Source organism: Oxyura jamaicensis, chromosome 1, assembly GCF_011077185.1.
Source record: "Oxyura jamaicensis isolate SHBP4307 breed ruddy duck chromosome 1, BPBGC_Ojam_1.0, whole genome shotgun sequence".
Classification (NCBI taxonomy): domain Eukaryota; kingdom Metazoa; phylum Chordata; class Aves; order Anseriformes; family Anatidae; genus Oxyura; species Oxyura jamaicensis.
Window position 1 is genome coordinate 158464278 of NC_048893.1, and position 19810 is coordinate 158484087.

The window sequence follows — 19810 nt, forward strand, 5'->3', positions numbered from 1 at the left end:
TCATTGTTCAATATTTTAAGTAAGTTGAAGCAACATTTATTGAATAGTTGCCAGTTTGATCATTTGATCTCTACATCTGGGATCAAAGTGCTCAACCTAACCTAGTTTTCTACCTCTACTGCCAATGTCACTTCACATTAGACACTTCAAAAGAAAGTTGACATGAAAAATGTGAATAGTAGAATGTATACATCTGTCTGCAGTATGTTAAATTCACTCAGTTGGGTTTCTGTTATCTCATTAAGAAGAACAACACTTCCCCCAGCTGAATAGTCAGTTTTTAAAGTCCATAGCGGTCATGAAGAAAATATAGTATAGATTAAACTGGAAACTCCTCATATAGACAGTGCAACTAATGACTTGGCTTTATTAATGTAGGCAGTTGACAGACTGTGAACCAAACTGCTGAAGTCCTAACAATGATGGGTGGACTTCAAAGTCTTTAGTAGTTGAATTGCCATGGGGTTGCAAACATGTGCTCATCTAAACCTTTTACAACTTATCCAAATTTCCTGATTACATAAGAAAACACTCCAAGTGCAATGAAAGCAGGCTTCCTGAGATTAATGACACATTCCTTCCTCTTGAGGCTGCTAACATCATAAGAAAAATGGAGCATCATCGCTATTATAGATAATCAGGGCTATGAAATGTAGAAGTAGCTAAAATTGGAAGTCACGCTTTATATCTTCAAATGCTATTATTTATTCATTGTGTTAGAGTGACTCAGAAGTAGAAATTGGAAACCTGGCTATAGTGCATTATGTAACTTACAAGCATTTAGAGAGATATTTACTAAGTCAAAAAGGTAATCTTTTATTATTTTTATCAGTCAATAAAGGCTCTTAATAGTCCCAAATAAGATTATAGATATGAGGCTGTTAGGTGTTATGACAAAAGCTTAAAAAATGTAAAAAAGCAAACAAACATAAGAAGCAGGAGATAGGCTAAGGCCCACATCCTGAAAACACTTATTCTAACTGTACAAATTAGTTTTATAGTAGTCATCAGTCACAATGGAACAGGAATTCCAGGTAACATTTTGCTTACTCAAACTGAATTCTACAATAACCAGAATGAAAGTTTGCTCTTACATTTCTACAGTAAAAATGTATGCAATTTAGTCTAAAAAGAATAAATTTATTCTGGAAATAGCTTGAGGCTTACATGCTAGGAATGAGATGACGGCAGAACTTTCAAATAAACTTTATTTATTTATTTGTTTGTTTCCAATATGTTGTTGAGCCTAGAAGTAGTCTGTGCAATTATCCCCAATGGGAGTGACATTAATTAGTCTCTGACAGGTCAGCATTCAATATGGGGAGATATATTCATACAGTCTGCATTCGACCACATTTAAGCATCTAAGTGGATAAAAAGAAAAACATGTACAGTAAAATTCAATACAGTTAATGAAAAGAGGAAGGCATTTGCAAGGGCCCCGATTTCAGCCATGTGAATAACTCTTTTATTTTCCTTAAAGGCAAATAACAAAGCCAAGGAAAAGAGACATTTTTTTTCCAGTTACTGGCAAATCATCAGTTTAATGAGACTAGGTGTTTATCATATATGATAGTTGCACTTATGTGGTACTATAATGAAGCAAGTTTGAAATATTAATGATCAGTTCATTAAAAATACATTAACTTTGCACATACAGAATTTTACTCAGATTCAAATTCAGATGCAGCTCTAACTGAATAACTTGAAAGATCTTTTTCTAGAATATGTTATCTACAAATATTGAAGGCAATCATCCTGCTCCCTCAAAATATTGATTATTTCTTTAATGCCTTTCTTTGCAGGGGAGAGACGGTATGAGTGTATCATTTTATCTTCTATCTCAGATAAGGCAATTAATCTGAAAATATCTTCATTACTTTTATATTTTATTTTATTTTAGGTCTCCTTCTCCTTGAATGCCTTATTTACTCTGAGTTCTTAAACAAAAATTGATCTTCTTATGTCCCATACCCTCTCTTCTGTGATTGTCAGTTGTGACTGCTTTCTGCATTTTAGTTAAATGCATAGACACATATGTTACTTAGACTAGCATTCTCAATTGGCCATAGGGACTATTATTATTATTATTATTGTTTTTGTTGTTGTTGTTATTATTATTATGGATTACCTCATCATTATTATTATTATTATTATTTGAATGGTAGTTGGTGACATTAGGATCAGTGCATGACAAAATATTCACAGGTAAGTGAAAAAAATTGAAAATAGGTGAAAATACATCAGGGACAGGACCACAAGAAAGAATTTCGCTATGACGTTGAGAAAGCAGCATGACAGGGGCCTGTCTCAAGCACCTGGACACACATGCCTGGGAAGCAAACAGAAGATTTTGTTGCAGATTTCCATTTTGTATTGGAAGATATTAAGCAAGATTCTTCCCAGAGGTACACAGTAAAAGGACAAGAGACAATAGTCATAGTTGCAACATGGAAAATTATGATATGTATGTAGGTAATTTTATAACTGTTTCATAAAACAATTTGAAAAGTTAAATTTATATTTTATGTAATATCTAATAGCTGTATCTAAGGATACAAAAGATATCTAAAGAGTATCTAAAAAGGGGACATTTGAGCTACATGAATTATATATCCACAGATATGATGTAATACTTGTACTAAGAGGAAAATTTCTTTCATTTGTGACTGCTAACATCAGTAGAATCATGTTAGGCTTCAGCAATATTGACCTCCTTGACAGTACAGTGCTTCAGTTTGTTTAAAAATAATTGCTCTGGGATTCCTTAAGTCTTTATCTTTAGATAACCATATATCCTTTCATTTAGGTTACTCAGAAACTTTTTGTCTTCAACTAGCTTTTGTGTCTGTATGGAAGAGCATCAAATCTTCTTAGCAAGAACTTAGCTCATATTTTATTCCCTCTAATTTAGCCTTAATTCAATTTAAAAAAAAAAAAAATCCAGTAAGGGTTTTGAAGACGGTCAATACATGTTATACATTTGGCGTAATTTTCCCATGTTTATTTGGGAAGATCTAAAAAGACATTTTGCCCCTTTTTAACTTAATCTGTGTATTTAGGAAAAAATACATGAACGTTATGTTTAAAATAAATAAATAAATGAATAAATAAATAAATTCTTTGTTGATAATTGACTAATTTTCCTGTCATATTATCTTTTCATAAATTTAAAACTACATCCTTAGATGCAAAATATTAGTAAAAGGAAGGAAAGAAAGAGAGGAAGGGGAAGGAGAAGGGGAAAGGGGCAGGGGCAGGGGCAGGGGCAGGGGAAAGAGAAGGGAAAGAGAAAGGGGAAGGGGAAGGGGAAGGGGAAAGGGAAGGGGAAGGGGAAGGGGAAGGGGAAGGGGAAGGGGAAGGGGAAAGGGAAAGCAAGACAAGACAAAGGTGGGAATGAATAATTCTATAAATATTTATCTTCAGTGCCTAGAAATAGGCAAGATGTACTCATGTATGAAATTATCTCAAAACAGATAATAATTGAGAAAAGTGTTATAGGAAACCCATCAAAAATAATGAGACCATATTGAATGTTATTGATGCAGTCTGCAGAAACTGATATAAAATTTCTATTTTAGAAGATTCACTGGTGAGTTTAAAGTGCTCATATCCTTGCTGATAAAACACGCTCACCCAGATCTTCCCAGATAAGCAAAAAGCATGAGTGTCACTAGTCATATGCTACAAACAATGGAATAAATAATTATTGGGGGAAACACTGATATCTGTATTGCCTAAAACTTTCAATAGAGAAAATCATAAGTTAAGCTTTGGCTGAATGAAACACTGCTGCAGCACGTGGGCTATTTATCTTGCCATAGATAATAAAGTATTCCTTCTGGAGATATATTTATTATGCTAGAAAAAGTTCTGTGAAACTAATAAAAATAAAAATAAAAATAAGATTAATCTCTTACCTACAGGACACCAGGCAGAGCTTATGTTAGCAGATTTATAAAAGTCACCAAAGGAGGTATCAACAATAATACAATACTGCAGAATAGTAAGTAGGGTAGCTTTTTATTGATGCACTGCTGTGGTGCTTGCTCTCTCAGCTATTTTTATTTTACTTTTGCACGGTGCAAAAATCTATTGTGTGTTCCCTTTGTGTAAGGTTTTTCACTAGTCTTTTATACTTTTATATTTCTAAATTAGATTTACAATTGAAGGTAAAAGTACCAGGCAGATGCTACACTGACAGGTCAGCAATGAACATTATCACATAAATTGATTAGTCTCTAACAAAGAACAACACACTTTGGTAAGTTCATGGCCTGTTCTTGCTAGTCAGTTAGGAACTCAGAGCATGTCATGAGTGCAATTTGTGCCTCACATCCCCACTGAATTCTGTAACATGTCACACCAGTTCATACAAGATCACTTCCCAGAATTTAGGTAGAAAGCATATGTTCTGAGTGGAGAGAAGTGAAGAAATACTTCTCTTACTGCCTGATGAAAATTGTGCAGAGCACTGCATAGATGAAAGACACATAATCTGTGACCACTGTGAAGTTCTTATGAATTTTAATAACTGCCATGTGTGCTCTGAAGTACATGACACTTTTACTGCTAATTTGTTAGCTATTTTTTCAGAAGAAAAAAATATAGTTGATACTTAGAGAACGTTTGGAATTCAAAATTTATTTTTTGTAAAAACAAGCATTGTAGAGACATTGACATCCAAAATTACAGCTCCAAATTTAGAAGTGCTTTTGGGATGGTGCCTAGGGTGAATAACTTCCTTTACAAGTTAAGTTTCACCTTCTGCCAAAAAGTAGACAGTGGCATAAAGGGCAGTCCAAATGTGAAAACTGGGAAGGCAAAGGGGACAACAAAATAGGTAGGGATCTGCTTCATAGAGAATCAGTTCCTTAAGCATCTAGAAAGACTGCATAATGATGTCTGTATGTATCTGTACAGAAAATTCCCTAGATATTGTCTTAATATACTGTATATATCAAAAGAGATAGTGAAAGACTGAGTTTTACCTTTAGCCTTTAGAGATGTACTTACTACTTTGAAACAAACATTTTATACAATTCTAAATTAGCATCTAAGGCAAGAGAAAAATAAAGCTTTGTACTTTTTGGTGATGTTTAGAGAACACTTAACAGAATTCTGTTTTCTGTAGAAGATCTTGAGACTTATGGTCTTTTCATTTTGGGGAAAATCAGTCTAAGTCACAGATTTAGAACTGTCTTGTAAAACTACTGCTGTTGAAAGGAACATCAGATCTTTACTGCATATATAGCAGTGCAAACTGAAAAACTTATTTCCCAAGCAACTGCATATCTGTCAGTTAGGATTTCTGAAAAGTCTGTCACTTCATTATCTGTACACTGGAGAATGTGAAGACTGAGATCCAAAAAACAGATGTAAGTTTTGTGATGAACTGAGGATTCTGCTGGTGTTTGAATCGTCTTTGTCTTTATCTGCTTCCCAAAGCGAGCTGCCAGTTGTTAGGAATATAGAGTTTAATGGATTAAAGCTCAAATCAACAAGAATCAGGTAGATATTTAGGAGAAAAATCCACTAACTTTACAAGTGACGTATGCCGGAGGATCCATTGCTGCCTCACACAGTATTTCTAAAGTTTCTTAAAGACCTAATGTTGTGTGCCCAAGAACTGAAGAGTCTGAGAGTTATCTGCAAGTATTGAGGCATCAAGGTGCTGGCAGTGGGCAGGCTGCAGGGGTCCTCTGTGAGGAGGGCCGGGCCTGCCCCATGCCAGACACAGCCGGTTCCAGACAGGTTCAACAGCCCCACAGCAGGGCATGGCTGGGTCCAGCAGCCAAGGTGGCAGCAATTTGAGGAAAGCATATTCAAGAAAGGACAAAAAGCTTCACAGCAGTGTAAGGAGTGAACTAAAACTGCAAGAAACACCTTCATGAACACCTCAGCCAGTGAAGAAGGAGGGGGAGGCAGTGATCCAGGGGTCAGGGCAGAGATTCCCCAGCAGTCTGTGGAAGAGGCCATGGTGGAGCAGATGCAGTCACACTGCAGTCTTTGGAGCACCCCACACTTGTGCAGATGGATACTTCCTGAAGTAATTGCATCCCATGGAGAGCCCATGCTGGAACAGATATATCCTGAAGGACTTCAGCCCACAGAAGGACCCATAGTGGAGCAGGCAAAAAGTGTGATGAGGGAGGAGAAGCAATGGCAAACTGCCATGAACTGGCTGCATACTACAAATCTGTCTACCCTGTGCCTCAGGCAGACAGAGAGATAAAGGAGTCAGAATTGAAGGAATGACATTCTGTGGAGACAAGAGGTGTTTTATTTTTGTCTTTGTTTCTCACTATTGAAATTATTCTAATTGTCAATAAAGTAAATTAATTTTATCCAAGTCGAGTCTGTTTTGCCCTGACACTAACTGGTAAGTGATCTCTGTCCTTATCTCAGACCATGAGCTCTTCCATCTTAATTTTTCCCCTTTTCCTGTTGAGGAAGGGAATGAGGGACCAGCTGGGTGGGCATCTGGCAGCCAGCCAAGGTCAACCCACCAAAACATCCATTCACAATTTTTTTATTTCCACATCATATTCAAGATTTTGTGCTCCTGACCACTTCCCCTAAGGAAGTATATGAGACATGCGTACAGAGCATGCCAACACACAAAGACCAAGTTCAGGATGGTACACAGCAGTCATACGTACTCCTAGACTGATAATCTAACTTTCTGCATGAAGCTTATCGTTAGCTAACATTGCTTTCCTAGAAAGTGGGAGTTTCAGGTTCAAAATGTTTCTCAGCCTGAGAGGATAAAACCAGAATCCTACTACCCAGGATAACATCCTAAAGGCTTTAAAGGGGGGAGATGACAGAAGGGAAGGAAGGAAAAAGTACTAGGTTTCTTCTTCCAGCTTTTATATATATATATATATATATATATATAAGTTTTATCCAAAGATTATTAAAACAAAATATGTAAGAAATGCCTAGAAATCACCAAGTATTTAGTGGAGGCAATTAACTTCCACGTATATTTTATGTCTTCTCAGTATTTTTTCCTTGGCTGCATGTGGTGAATGCTGCCCTGCCCTTGCGACCTTCAAGAGATTGAGAACCAAATTAAGATCCAGTTGATTAGAAGGATGCATCTACCAAAATAGTATGTAACTTATTTGGAATACATTTCTCTTTTTATCATAAGAAACGGTAAGACTTATTAACTTGGTATCAACATATGTTACATTGACAGGACAACCATTTACCTGAATATAAGCTGCTGCTCCAAATTTGTATTCACACTCCAAATAATCTTGATTGTATCTTCGTATTAAAGAATAAATCTAAAATCTCATCTCCCACCATTGTGTTAGAAATGTTTGCTCCAACAGTAACAGGCTACAGGGTATTTCATGGAAAGATATTAGGTTGCCTTGGAGGTTTTTCAAACTAGTATAGACAAAAGCAGGCTTGTTCTGACCGGAAAGCTATGCAACCACATCCCTTAACACAGATTTTCATGCTGTCTATGGCAATAGGTGCAGGAACTATCCAAAACCTCTAAGAAACTTAAACACCTAATTTACAAGGGACAGAAAAAGGTGAATAGTCAGATATTTTCTTAGTTATATGGTCTAGCTTTAGGCACTAGATTGTAGTCTTCTAGAGTTCTAGTTGCTGCTCAAAAGAGCAGCAACTAGATAAGAGTCTCCTGTAAGTCCTTACCTATGAGCAGCATGTGAATAACTTACATTCTTAGGGTGTCTCAGATGGAATTAGGTGCCTGTTTTAGGCAAATGAATAGTGCCCAAATACATGTTCAATGGTAATTAAATGATAAATGAAGAAAGTTGAATATTTATACTTCCAAAGTTCTGCAATTTTAACTTGATTTTTTTCTTGGTATTTCACATATAATTAGTATTAATAAAAGCAGATGCTTACAAATAAATAATCAAAAAAGGTGTTCTTTTTAATGAAGAAACAAATTTTATGTGTTTATTTTCCAAAAAGAGGAAAGTATTTACTTTTTCACAAAGGATTCTACTGAAGAATTAAGTAATAACTCTCTTAATATCTTTCTGGTTATCATGCCCTGAAGCATGAAAAGTTAAAGGCTTTTTGAAACAGTTTGAAACAGGAATGAGCAAGTGACTGAACAGCATTTAAGCAAAGGGTAGATAGCATTATTATACAAAGGATTGAGACAAATGCATCTGGGGTTGTACAGCCCAGACAAATGAGAAGTCCTAGAAAATAGTATGAAAGGTAGAATCATAGAATACCCCGATTTGGAAGGGATCCATAAGGATCACTGAGTCCAACTCTTGGCACCATACAGGTCTACCCAAAATTTTAGACCATGTGACTAAGTGCACAGTCCAAACGCTTCTTAAATTCAGACCGGCTTGGTGCCGTGACTACTTCCCTGAGGAAAATGAATGAACTGAATAACTGAATGAACTTTTTTTTTTTTTTTTTTTTTCTTTCCCTCCCCAAATGAACATCTTGGTAAAACAATAACCTCTAAACAACCCAAAAGACTATTTATTTATTTATTTATTTTTATGAAAGGAAAGTAGTAGCAATTAGCACAAACTGCAAGATTGGAAATTCAGTGAAGTATCCTAGAACGTTTTTCAGCATAATTAATGGAAGGGTAAGCAATTAATTCATCATGGTTAAACTTAATGTTGTGGTTTAACCTGGCTGGCAGCTAAACACCACATAGCCGTTCGCTCATATTCGCCCCTCCCTCTCTGGGATGGGGGAGAGAAATGGGAAAGTTAAGCCTGTGAGTTGAGATAAAGACAGTTTATTAAGATAGAAAATAATAATAATAATAATAATAATAATAATAATATGTACAAACAAGTGATGCACAATGCAATTGCTCACCACCCACTGACCGATGCCCAGCCCAACCCTGAGCAGCCGGCCCCCCACCCCGGCTAGCCACCCCTATATATTGTTTAGCATGACGTCAGATGGTATGGAATACCCCTTTGGCCAGTTTGGGTCAGCTGTCCTGGGTCTGTCCCCTCCCAGCTCTTGCTGCACCCCCAGCCTTCCGGCTGGCAGGACAGAGCAAGAAGCTGAAAAGTTCTTGGCTTAGTGTAAGCATTGCTCTGCAGCAATTAAAACATCAGCATGTTATCAGCACTCTTCTCATCCTAATCCAAAACATAGCACCCTACCAGCTACTGGGAAGAAAAATAACTCTGTCCTAACTGAAACCAAGACACTTAGAAACCATAACATAATAACAAATGGAAATAAGCAGATATATGCTCTTGCTGGGGTGCTAGGGGATAGCTTAAAGGTCTCTTTTCAAACACATCAGAAACCCTTTCTAAATTGGAATAGATGCCTTCCAAACTCAACATGCCTTCACCTTTCTTACCTTTGCTAATATAAATGTTAAAAATGACTCCAAGTGTTCTTGGTTCAATACCTGCATCATCCAGGACTATGTGTCACTAAAGTCATGACCCAATTTTGGCACTGGATTTGAAATTACAAATTCAGCTATGACAACTTTCTTCTGGAATTATTCTTAGTTAAAACAGTTAGTGTTTCAGATACAAACTACTACTAGTAACAAAAAAGCTCATCCTACTTAAGAAAATAAATTACAAAGTGAGAATCAGAGTAGAAAAAGAAAAGTAAAAAGGTACTTTATGAATTAATCTATTTGTTGTATTATACTCTACTATTGATTTCACTGGCAATCTGCAAGTCATTCATTGCCATAGAAACAAGACCACTTCAAAATACATTCTGTGTGTTTGCCAAAATGATCGATACTAAGAAATGATTTTCCTGTAAGTTGATGTTAAATAAAGATACAAATCTGTTTAAAATTGCATTGCAGAATTACAATTGCAATTACAGAATCATAGAATATTCTGAGTTGCAAGAGATCCACAAGGATCATCATGTCCAATTCCTGTATCCACACAGGACCACGCAAAAATCAAACCATATATCTGAGAGCTTTGTCCAAAAGTTTCTTGAACTCCAACAGGCTTGGTGCTGTGACCACTTCCCCATGGAACATGTTCCAGTGCCCAACCACCTTCTGGGTGAAGAAAATTTTCCAAACACACAGCCTGACCCTCCCCTGTTCCAGCTCCATCCTACTCCCTCGGGTCCTGTCACTGTCCCCAGAGAGCAAAGCTAAACGCCTGCCCCTCCACTCCCCTTGTGAGGAAGATACAGGCTGCCATGAGGCTTCCACTCAGTGTCCTCTTCTCTAGACTGAACAAACCTAGTGACTTCAGCTTCTCCTTACATCACCCCTCTAGACTCTTCACCATATTCAGAGCTCTCCTTTGGACACTTTCTAATAGTTTTATGTCCTTTTTATATTGTGGCACACTAAACTGCACACAGTAGTCAAGGTGAAGCTGCACCAGCATAGAGTAGAGTGGGACAATTACTTCCCTTGATCAGCTACAATGCTGTGCTTGATGCACCCCAAGATACAGCTGGCCCTCCTGGCTGCCAGGGCACACTGCTGACTCATGTTCAGTTCACCAGCAACCAGAACCCCCAGATCTCTTTCTGTGGTGTTGCTCTCTAGCCTCTCATTTCCCAGTCTGTATATATATATCTTGTCTCAAGTGCAGAATCTGTCACTTGATTTTCTTAAATTTCATAATGTCAGTGGTTGCCCAGCCCTCTAATTTGTAAAGACCTCTCTGCAAGGTCTCTCAGTCCCAAGGGAATCAACATCTCCTCCAGATTTAGTGCTGTCCACATACTTACTTAGTCCTCCTTACCTTCAAGAACTTCAGCCCTGTCATTTATGATAATATTAAAGAGAATTGGTCCTAAAGTGGAGCCCTGTGGAACCCCACTAGTGACTGTCTGCCATCCTGATGTAAACCCATTTCAGCCTGACACATCAGCTAATTGTTCGTGCATTGTATTATGTATTTATTTAGCTGTATGCTGGACATTTTGTCCAGAAAGATACTGTGAGAAACAGCTTCAAAAGCTTTGCTGAAATCCAAAATATTACTTCAACTTCCTTCCATTGGTCAACAAGGTAGGTGACCTTGTCATAGAAGGAAATTAAGTTTGTAAACCAGGGGCTTTCCCCTTGTGAACCCATGTTGGCTGTGACCAATGACAGTCCTTCAGGTGTTTTTCAATAACTCCCAGGATAATCTTCTCCGTAATTTATCAGGCACTGAAGTGAGACTGACAGGCCTGTAATCACCAGGGTCTTCTTTCTTGCCCTTCTTGAAAATTGGAACAACATTTTCCAGCTTTCTTGGACCTCTCCAGATTCCCAAAACCATTGAAAAACAATGATAACAGTTTCATGATGACATCAGTCAGCTCTCTGAGTACACTGAGATGAATCCCATTAGGCTCCATAGACATATGTGCATCCATCTGGAGCAGAAAATCCAACACAATTCCACGTTGGCTAGCAGTTTGTTGTTGCCACAGTCATGGTCCTCCAACTCAGGGCATCTGGGAGTTCCAGGGCCCATTATCAGTGCTGAAGACAGAGGTGAAGAAAGCATTAAATGTCTCTACTTTGTCTGTGTCCCTACATGTGAGGTGACCATCCTTATCAATCCTTATCAAGCAACAGACTGATATTTTCTCTGTTCCTCCTTTTGCTGTTAACATGTCAAAAAACAAACAAACAAATGAAAACTTTTTGTTGTCCCCCACATTACTGGATAGCTTCAATTCGATTCTAATTGAGCTTTGGTATCACAAATTTTCTCCCTACTATGGTGAACAGTCCTCCCATGTCACCTGACCTTGTTATCAGTGGCCATACACTTCCTTTTCCCACCTAAGCTCTAGAATAAGATCCCTGCCCAGCTAAGCCAACTTTCTGACCTACCTGCTTCCAACATTTTAGAACTGTCTGTTCCTGTGCTCATTAGAGCTGGTAGTTAAAAATTGACCAACAGCGGTGGACCTCGATGTCATCAAAAGCAGTTTCCCAGGAACCTTACTAATTAGTTAGCTGAGTGATCTGAAGCCTGCTCTGCCCATATCCAGCTTTGAAGTTTGGTGGCAGCTTTCCTCCTATCACCACAGATTTTAAAATCAACTACTTCATGGTCACTATGGCCAAGACAGCCACCAATTGTCACTTCACCCACAAAACCCTCTCTGTCTCATCAACAGATATGGGAAGCAGTCTTTCCCAGTTGGCCCCCTTAGTACCTGTACCAACAAGTTATCATCAAGGTGGTTTTGGAATTTCCTGAATATGTTTGCATCATCTGTGTGCTATTCCCATTTTATGACTGTAAGTTGAAGTCACCCATAAGGACAAGGGTGTCTGATCTAAACGTATCTCTTAGTTCCTTAAAGAATAATTCATCAATGTCACCAACCTGGCTGGATGGTCTACAGTAGACTCTCTTAATGACTCTGCTTTATTTGCTTGTTCCTTAATGCTTACCCAGAGGTTCTCAACAGCTCCATGACCATCTGCAAGCTCTTTACTGTTCAGCTCCTCCATTACATACAGCATCACCATTCTGCCTTATCTGCTCTGTCTTTCCCTTCTGAAAAGCCTAAATCTGTCCACTCAGGACACCACTCACCACTCACAGGACTCTTCCCTCCAGGTTTCACTTATGCCAATGATGTCAAAGCTCTGGGACTGAGCCAAGACTTTTAGTTCTTCTTGCTTGTTCCTCATGCTGCATGCATTGGTGTAGAAATATCTCACATGTGCTTCATTTTACCCAGCACCCCATGGAGCATACTGAAGGATCTCACTAGCATGCAGACCCTCAAATTTTGGTGTGCCTTCCCATGGCTTATCACTGACAAGCCTGGTTTTACTCCCTTTCCTTCTTCAAATCTAGTTTAAAACCATTGATCAGCCTTGCTAACTGCTTCACAAAAATCCTTTTCCCCCTCTAGGAAAGGTACCAGCTTTCAGGTACCTCAGGCACCAGCTGGCCTGGTGTTGTGTATACCATCCCATGATTGAGTAACCCAAAATTCTGCCAGTGACACCAACCTCAGAGTCATATATTGATCATTTGGTTCTGCCTGTTCATTATTGTTCCCTTCCACTAGAAAAACAGAGGAAAACACTACCTGTGTGCCTTTCTGATCCTCTAACCAATTGCCCCAAAACCCTGAAGTCCCTTTTGATTGCCCTTGGACTTCTCTTTGTTACTTCATCACTGCCTATATGAAAGAGAAATAATGGATAGTAATCAGAGAGCTATAACGAACTAGTGAGTTTTCCATAACATCTCTTAACCAGGCCCCAGGGAGACAGCAGACTTCCCAATGGGTTGGGTCCAGTCACCTATGACAACAACCCCTCCCCCGCCCCCCTTTTTTTAAAAAAAAATTTTTTCATGATGCAGGTGGTCTTGATACGGGGAGTATGCTGACTTGCCTACTTATGTAATGGAAAAGCTAAGACTGCTTTTGGAGTTGCATCATAAAGGATTTTTGAGGGAAAATTTAATATGTTCCAGGAAATAAAAATACATAATGTAAAATTAAAGATGCATACTGAACAGGAATGAAGGAATGTCCTCTATCACAGCATATTCTAAATTTCTGAATATAAAATTTGAACCCATAAATAAGTTTTGATCCTTTGAAAATACATTTTTTGATACTTTTAAAATTAAATGTAAATCCATTCAGTGTCTTTCTCTTCCCCCTTTTAAATAAAATAAAATAGAAAAACAGTTGCACTAGACAAATCTTCATTGTTCCAAACCCTTAATAAATAAATGATTCTTCAAAATAAATACTTATTAGCTTCTATGTAAAATGAACTTTCAAAACCAGTAAGTAAAATGTTTCACTCTCACATTTCACAGCTGTTTATTCAATTCCTGTTCTAAGTAGAAGTATTTTATTACAGTTACAAGTGTTGCTGACTCTCCCAACTCTTGGTTTGGTGTGAAATGTCACCCAAATTTAGACCATTTATATTTTTTGAAGGATCATGACACCAGGGGAAAAAAAAAAAAGAAAAAAAAAAAAAAAGAGAGAGGGAGAGATTTGGTGAGTAAATGCTCCATAGCATCAGACATCAACTAGACTAAGTGACATTCCTTAGAATATATCTCACTGTCCAACAAAGTGCTGTACAACTGTCTTGAAACAGTACTGCTATGTGAATCTGAAGTTATGTGAAGACTAGTTATTAATGAAGCTAGCATATCAAGCAGTATATTAGGTGTGTAGACATGGTACAGCTTTATGTAAGGCAGATGTGCCCTCAGAATATTTGCAGTAATTGTAAATGCCAAGAAAGTCCCTCTGAAGGAGTTTTTAAGAATGCATACTAGTAATATGAAGAAAAAGTGTGTTTTTTAAAGACAATCCTTTAAATGAAACTTAAAGCCAAACCAAAATATCCTGTGACACACTGGGTCACTTATAGTTCATAAATATGTTGTCTCAGCACAGCAGAAACTGGTTCCTATTCACAGTAACAGCACTTTTTGTTTGTTTGTTTGTTTGTTTGTTTCTGGGGGGGGGGGGGGGGGGTAAAATGAACTTCATTGTCCTGCATTCTCTAAAACCACATCTCTTATTAAGTCTCTTATTAAGATAGCTTTTCACCATCTTGACAATAACTTCTCATGTTCTGAGAAGAAATCTCTCTCTCCTCACCCCCACCCCCCTCCCCGCATCCACGCCCATGATAAGTTTTCATGTAAAGAACCAACAAATTTCATTTTCTGAAATTCAGGAGTTACCTCCAGAAAACATCTAGTTTAAACACCTGCTTTAAGTACAACTAATTAAAACATGTTTAGGACCTTGTCTAGTCTGAACATCTCTGAGGATAGATATTCTCTAGGCAACACCGGCAAATGTTTTATCACTGTTACAGTAAAACCATTTTTTCCTATACTGAGATTTTTCCATGTTTCCTCCTGTATCTGTTGTCTGTCTTCCTTCCAGAGTGACATTCTGGAAAAAGTAGAACTGACTTCTTCATACCCTTCACCGTAGTTGGGTGAAGAAAATAATAATATTCCCTTTTTAGCTTTCTCTTCTTAAGGCTGAACAAAGCTTTAGCTTCTTGTACTGCATGTGCTCCATGCAGCTCCTGGCCTCTGTAACCTCCTGCTGTTATCCCTCTGCCAATGTCCATCTTGAAGGGAGCTCAAAGGCAGACTAAGTACTTGAGATGCAGTCTCATGAGTGCTAGAAGGGAATAATGACTTCCTATAACCTGCTAGATGTATTTTTGTTATTTATGCTTGTATTACCGTTGGCCTTCTTTATTGAAAGGGCACTTACCTGACTCATTCATTTTTTTGTTGACCACTTGTCTTTTTTTCAGAAAAGCTGCTTTCCAAACATTCAGTCCCCAGCCTGCACTATCACATATGGTTCTTCCTTCCCTGGTGCAGGATGTTGTATTCATGTTTGGTGATCTTAAGGACCTTTGTTTCAGACCATTTCTCTTGGATAACAGCCCTATCCTACAGGGACTACAGGGACTGCTCCAGCAACTACTCTCAGTTTTGTGTTATCATTAAGCTCACTGAGGATATATAACGTCATCACTGAAACTGTTAACAAAACATTGAATAGTACTGACTCTTACTCTGATCCTAAGTAGCTGACTACCAAACTGTCTTTGCACTGCTGGACCTTTGAATTGTCATTTTCCCACACATTTTATAATCCATTTATGTCTATACCAAGCCCATAATGTCTTGGATAACAGTGTGCAGTTATTCTAAAGTGAACTGGTTTGCAAACAGACAGCCTGTTGATGTACACAATACAATGATAGCCACAAGCAAAAATAGTCTTAAAATGTGTTGTCTTGTGACTCTAAGTTTGGTAACAATCTAGTAACTCATGACAGTTTCAGTATGCTTTTACATTGACTGACACTGTTTCAAGTGAAGACAGCATGTTTTGCAGATGATTGAATACACTGGCAGACAGATAGAGAAAGTATTTTCTGCTACCTGCCTTTTGAATAGCAATTAACAGAAAGAACTGTTTATACAGAGGACTGATCACACAATAGTGTTGCAGGGCAGTAAATATAAGATGAATATGTCTTACATGAATCTTTAATAAAATGAGTTTGTTAATATGTCTCTGAATAACTAATAAAGCTTCAAATCTTTTCTGTTTCATAAAATAATTTTGTAATTTAATACTGCTGATACTGCAACCTTTTGAATAAAACCTATTTTCATAGCAGAGAGATTGCTTTAAATATCAATATTTTGAAGTAATGAGGTAAATCAAGGTTAATTCCTTAATTCAGAGTGCTACATGAAAATCACTTTTGTACACTCAGTACTCTACTTTTTGCATCTCCAGTACTCTCTCTTTTCCTCTGTATTTCTCCTCATTGTCAAATACTGATAATGGCTTGTCAGATTCTCATTGCCTGTCTCCCACTTCTCTAATTTTTAAAAATGTTAATATTGTCTGGAGTGGAGAACATGATTTCTACTGTTCACTTTCAGACTCCATTATCTTGTTACATCATTTTGCGATTAGCTCTAAAGTTATGATACTAATGAGAAGTGAATTAATATTATAAACACCTGTTTCCCAAGACAGATATTAGGGCATTATAATATTCCAGTATAAATCTTGCAACAGCAAGGAAGGTGGTTCTCAATATTTCCATACTAACAAGGTACTAGAACTCACACGAACCTTTTGAATTTGTGCTTAAAGAGAGAAGCTGTTAAGCCCATATTTATCTGATTATATTCTGAATGAATAAGGTGGAATAGACTTTGATCCCAGCAGTTATTGCTATTCACATAAAACTTAAAATCCACTCTGACCTGCTGATCATCTTCACAATTGCAACAAGTTTCAGTCTGTGAACATGAAATAAAAAGAAGTATTAGTGAAATTCTGTATGTTTTTTTTTTTTTTTTTTTTTAATAGATCAAGGCTCCAGATATTCTGTCAGAATATAAACAATAATAATAATAAACAATATAAAACAATAAAAAATATAAAACAATTTTTTAAAAAAGTACAAAGATGGCGATGTCCTCCCACGAAGTGTTAATATCAGGAGGGTATTTAATTCCTCCTTTTTAGTCCTGGATCAACAGTTTGGTCAAAAAAATAATACACATATTTAACATTCTTGTCTTCTTTTTGAGATATTGTCTGTGCCATGAGTGCTACTATGTTTTTAAAACCTTCACGCTGACAGAGAAAAAAAGGTAATATTGTACTGTATTAATCAAGAGAATGGATAGAGCTTTCTACAGCCTACCAATTGCTTAATAAGGGGGGCTGGGGTTGAGCAGGCTCCTCAAACATTTTATACTTGCAATGAATTAATCTCAGCTTTTACTGAAGTCTATTGTGCAGTCTTTGGCACAAGATTGTCAAGGGAATATTTATTTATGTATTTATTAAGGAATGCTCTGTTTTAGCTTTAAAGAGAAGGGGACACATAAAAGAATAAAGAAATATGAATGATGCAAAAATATTAGAAAGGAAGTTGTCAGTAAAATATATTTATTTCTCAGAGTTAAGAGAGATGACTCTCCTAGAGCCAAGGCAGATACAAAATGCTGTGACTAATGTGAACGTCCTTGGCAAAAGGATAAAATTATCTGCCTGTAAAGGATATGCACTTGAAACTGGTGATGTCAGAAGCTAGCTGAATACCAGTGAAGCATGACCACAGAGAACAATCCATGCATATTTGTATTTACCCTAGAGTAAAAAAGCAATTGCAGTTTGATCAACTGATTACAGTCTTCACCTGGGAAATCTGAAATCACCACCTGTTGTTTCTTTGGATGCCAATGTGATACACTTCAGTTGATTTCAACAGAATATAAAACATCAGTATAGCCTGTGGGGAGAGAATAGGGTCACTTACTGTGTGGAATTCATTTTTGTATCTATGTTTGAGCCATGGTAGTTGAATTTCTTAATGTAAGCACCCCACAGCAAATGCAGCTACTCAGAAGCTATGTAATGGCTCCTAATATTGAAGAACTATCAGAAATAAGTTATCCTGACAAAACCTGTAACTACATTCATATAAGCTTATATATAATATATGTCTTTGTGCATGCACATGCATCTCTTGCTCCTGCTACCTATTTCCTTTGTTAACTACTGTTTTCACAGGTTTATAGTGCTGTTCAGAACCAGCACTCTGACCCTACTCACTTCCTGTGGAAATGTTTTATATTTCCTATGGAAAATATGGCCACAAATAGTTTCTCTTTCATCTGGCATTTATATATATAAATATATACATTATATATACATATATATTTACTATTGATCTTACATAATGCTATTTTGCTATTATGCTGTGAAAATATTTTTATTTAGCAAGAAATTTTAGGATTGCTATTAAATTCTTTCACATTTGTTTTCAAATGGGAATGGGAATGGGAAGCAGAAAAACAGCAATTTTCTTTCACAGAGAAAGGGATGATAAGGTAAATTAAGAAAAAAATAATAATAATAATAAAAAAAAAAAAACATAGGAGTGATTGGTACATGAATACATAGATTGAAAAAATAGAGCCAAATAGAGAAATATAGTGTGGCCTTGATACTTCATATTAATTAAGCAGTTAAAAAAGATTGCAGATTTACAGAAACCTAAACATGCATTCCTAAATACCTATATATAGTGAGCTGGAAAACAATTCCACATCATTATTCCATTTTCTCTTTATTTCAAGTATCCTTATAGAGTTTGCATTGTTAAGTGCATATTAGGAAAATATTTGCATTGATACCTTTCCCAAGGGAATGCAGACAACATCCTTTGTACATTCTGAATTTCTGAAAAGCAAAGCAAGCAAGAGAATAGAGCTGTCCAAAATGGATACTGCAGTGTAATGCAGCATTTACTCCACTGTTGTGATACCATTTCAGTTGAAAACAGAGACACAAAGCAGCAAAAGTCTTGGAGTAAAGACAAGTGAGCTGAGACAGTTCTCTTTCAGCCGCACTCTATTAGATGTATCCTTCCCTTTGTAAATAATGGAATGATGTTTTAAACATTTACAGAGCCAAACATTAAAATTACAGCTTTGCAGTCAAGGTGACAGATGGGCTGGGTCTTCATATAGCAAAGCTAAGAAAAAACAGATTGCACCCCAATCTCAGTTTTAAACAAAAACAAAACCAAAAATACAATGACAAAAATTTAAGCTGATTATATATATAGTTATTTATAAGCTTTGTCCTGAACCTCTGGCAATCAAATATATCTAACCACTGTAATCTAGTGGTGAATAAAGATTGATTGTGGCAAAGCAAGGTCTTTGTCAGCTTGTACTTTGTGGAATTTGCTATACGTATGATTAATGTGCAAAAAGTCTCTGAGACTCTGAGACTAGCCTTTAGGATTTTTGCTAGCTCATACTGCCATCTACTGATTAATTTTTTTATTATTATTATTATTATTTTTTTTTTTTTTTTGGTGGGGAGGGGTGGAGGCAGCAGGGTGGGAAGGTGCATCTGCAAGACAGCTTTATTCTATTAATTTTATTGGTACAGTCCTGTCTCATGAGAATATTCTTCTAACCTTTCTGTAGAGATATAAGGTTCAACTGTAATGACTAAGGTCAGTTAAAAAGAGCACTGTTACAAATTAACTGCCATTCTCCCAAACTCAGAAATAGATGGGAAAACTCTTCCTGAGATGGAAAAAACTGTGTCCCAAAAGTCTGTGCAGAATAGGTAAAAATATTCTGAAACATCAGCCAGGGGAAATGGAATAGTATTAAAATCTGCATCTTCATGTTTTAAAGCAACCTCTGCACTGAACAAATTAACATTCTAGTAGTGTAATCCCCCTATATGGAGAATAGACTTGTAAATTAAAGCTCTATGTACTATG

At 36.9% G+C, this 19810-nt stretch overlaps 1 long non-coding RNA gene across 3 annotated transcripts in view; it reads right to left on the bottom strand.

The window, feature by feature from the left end:
* The window catches only part of LOC118163258, a 360896-nt gene extending 341846 nt beyond the window's left edge, over positions 1-19050 (bottom strand). The window contains exons 1-4 of one of the 3 annotated variants that reach the window (XR_004748956.1): positions 18702-19050; positions 16758-16793; positions 14896-14898; positions 10411-10423 (exon numbers count right to left, since the gene is read on the bottom strand). This is a non-coding gene — a long non-coding RNA (uncharacterized LOC118163258). Of the gene's footprint in view, positions 1-10410; positions 10424-14895; positions 14899-15051; positions 15136-16757; positions 16794-18701 lie in introns of those variants that run through there. The other 2 variants (XR_004748952.1, XR_004748955.1) reach the window with 2 other exon arrangements.
* Positions 19051-19810: the final 760 nt, after the last annotated feature.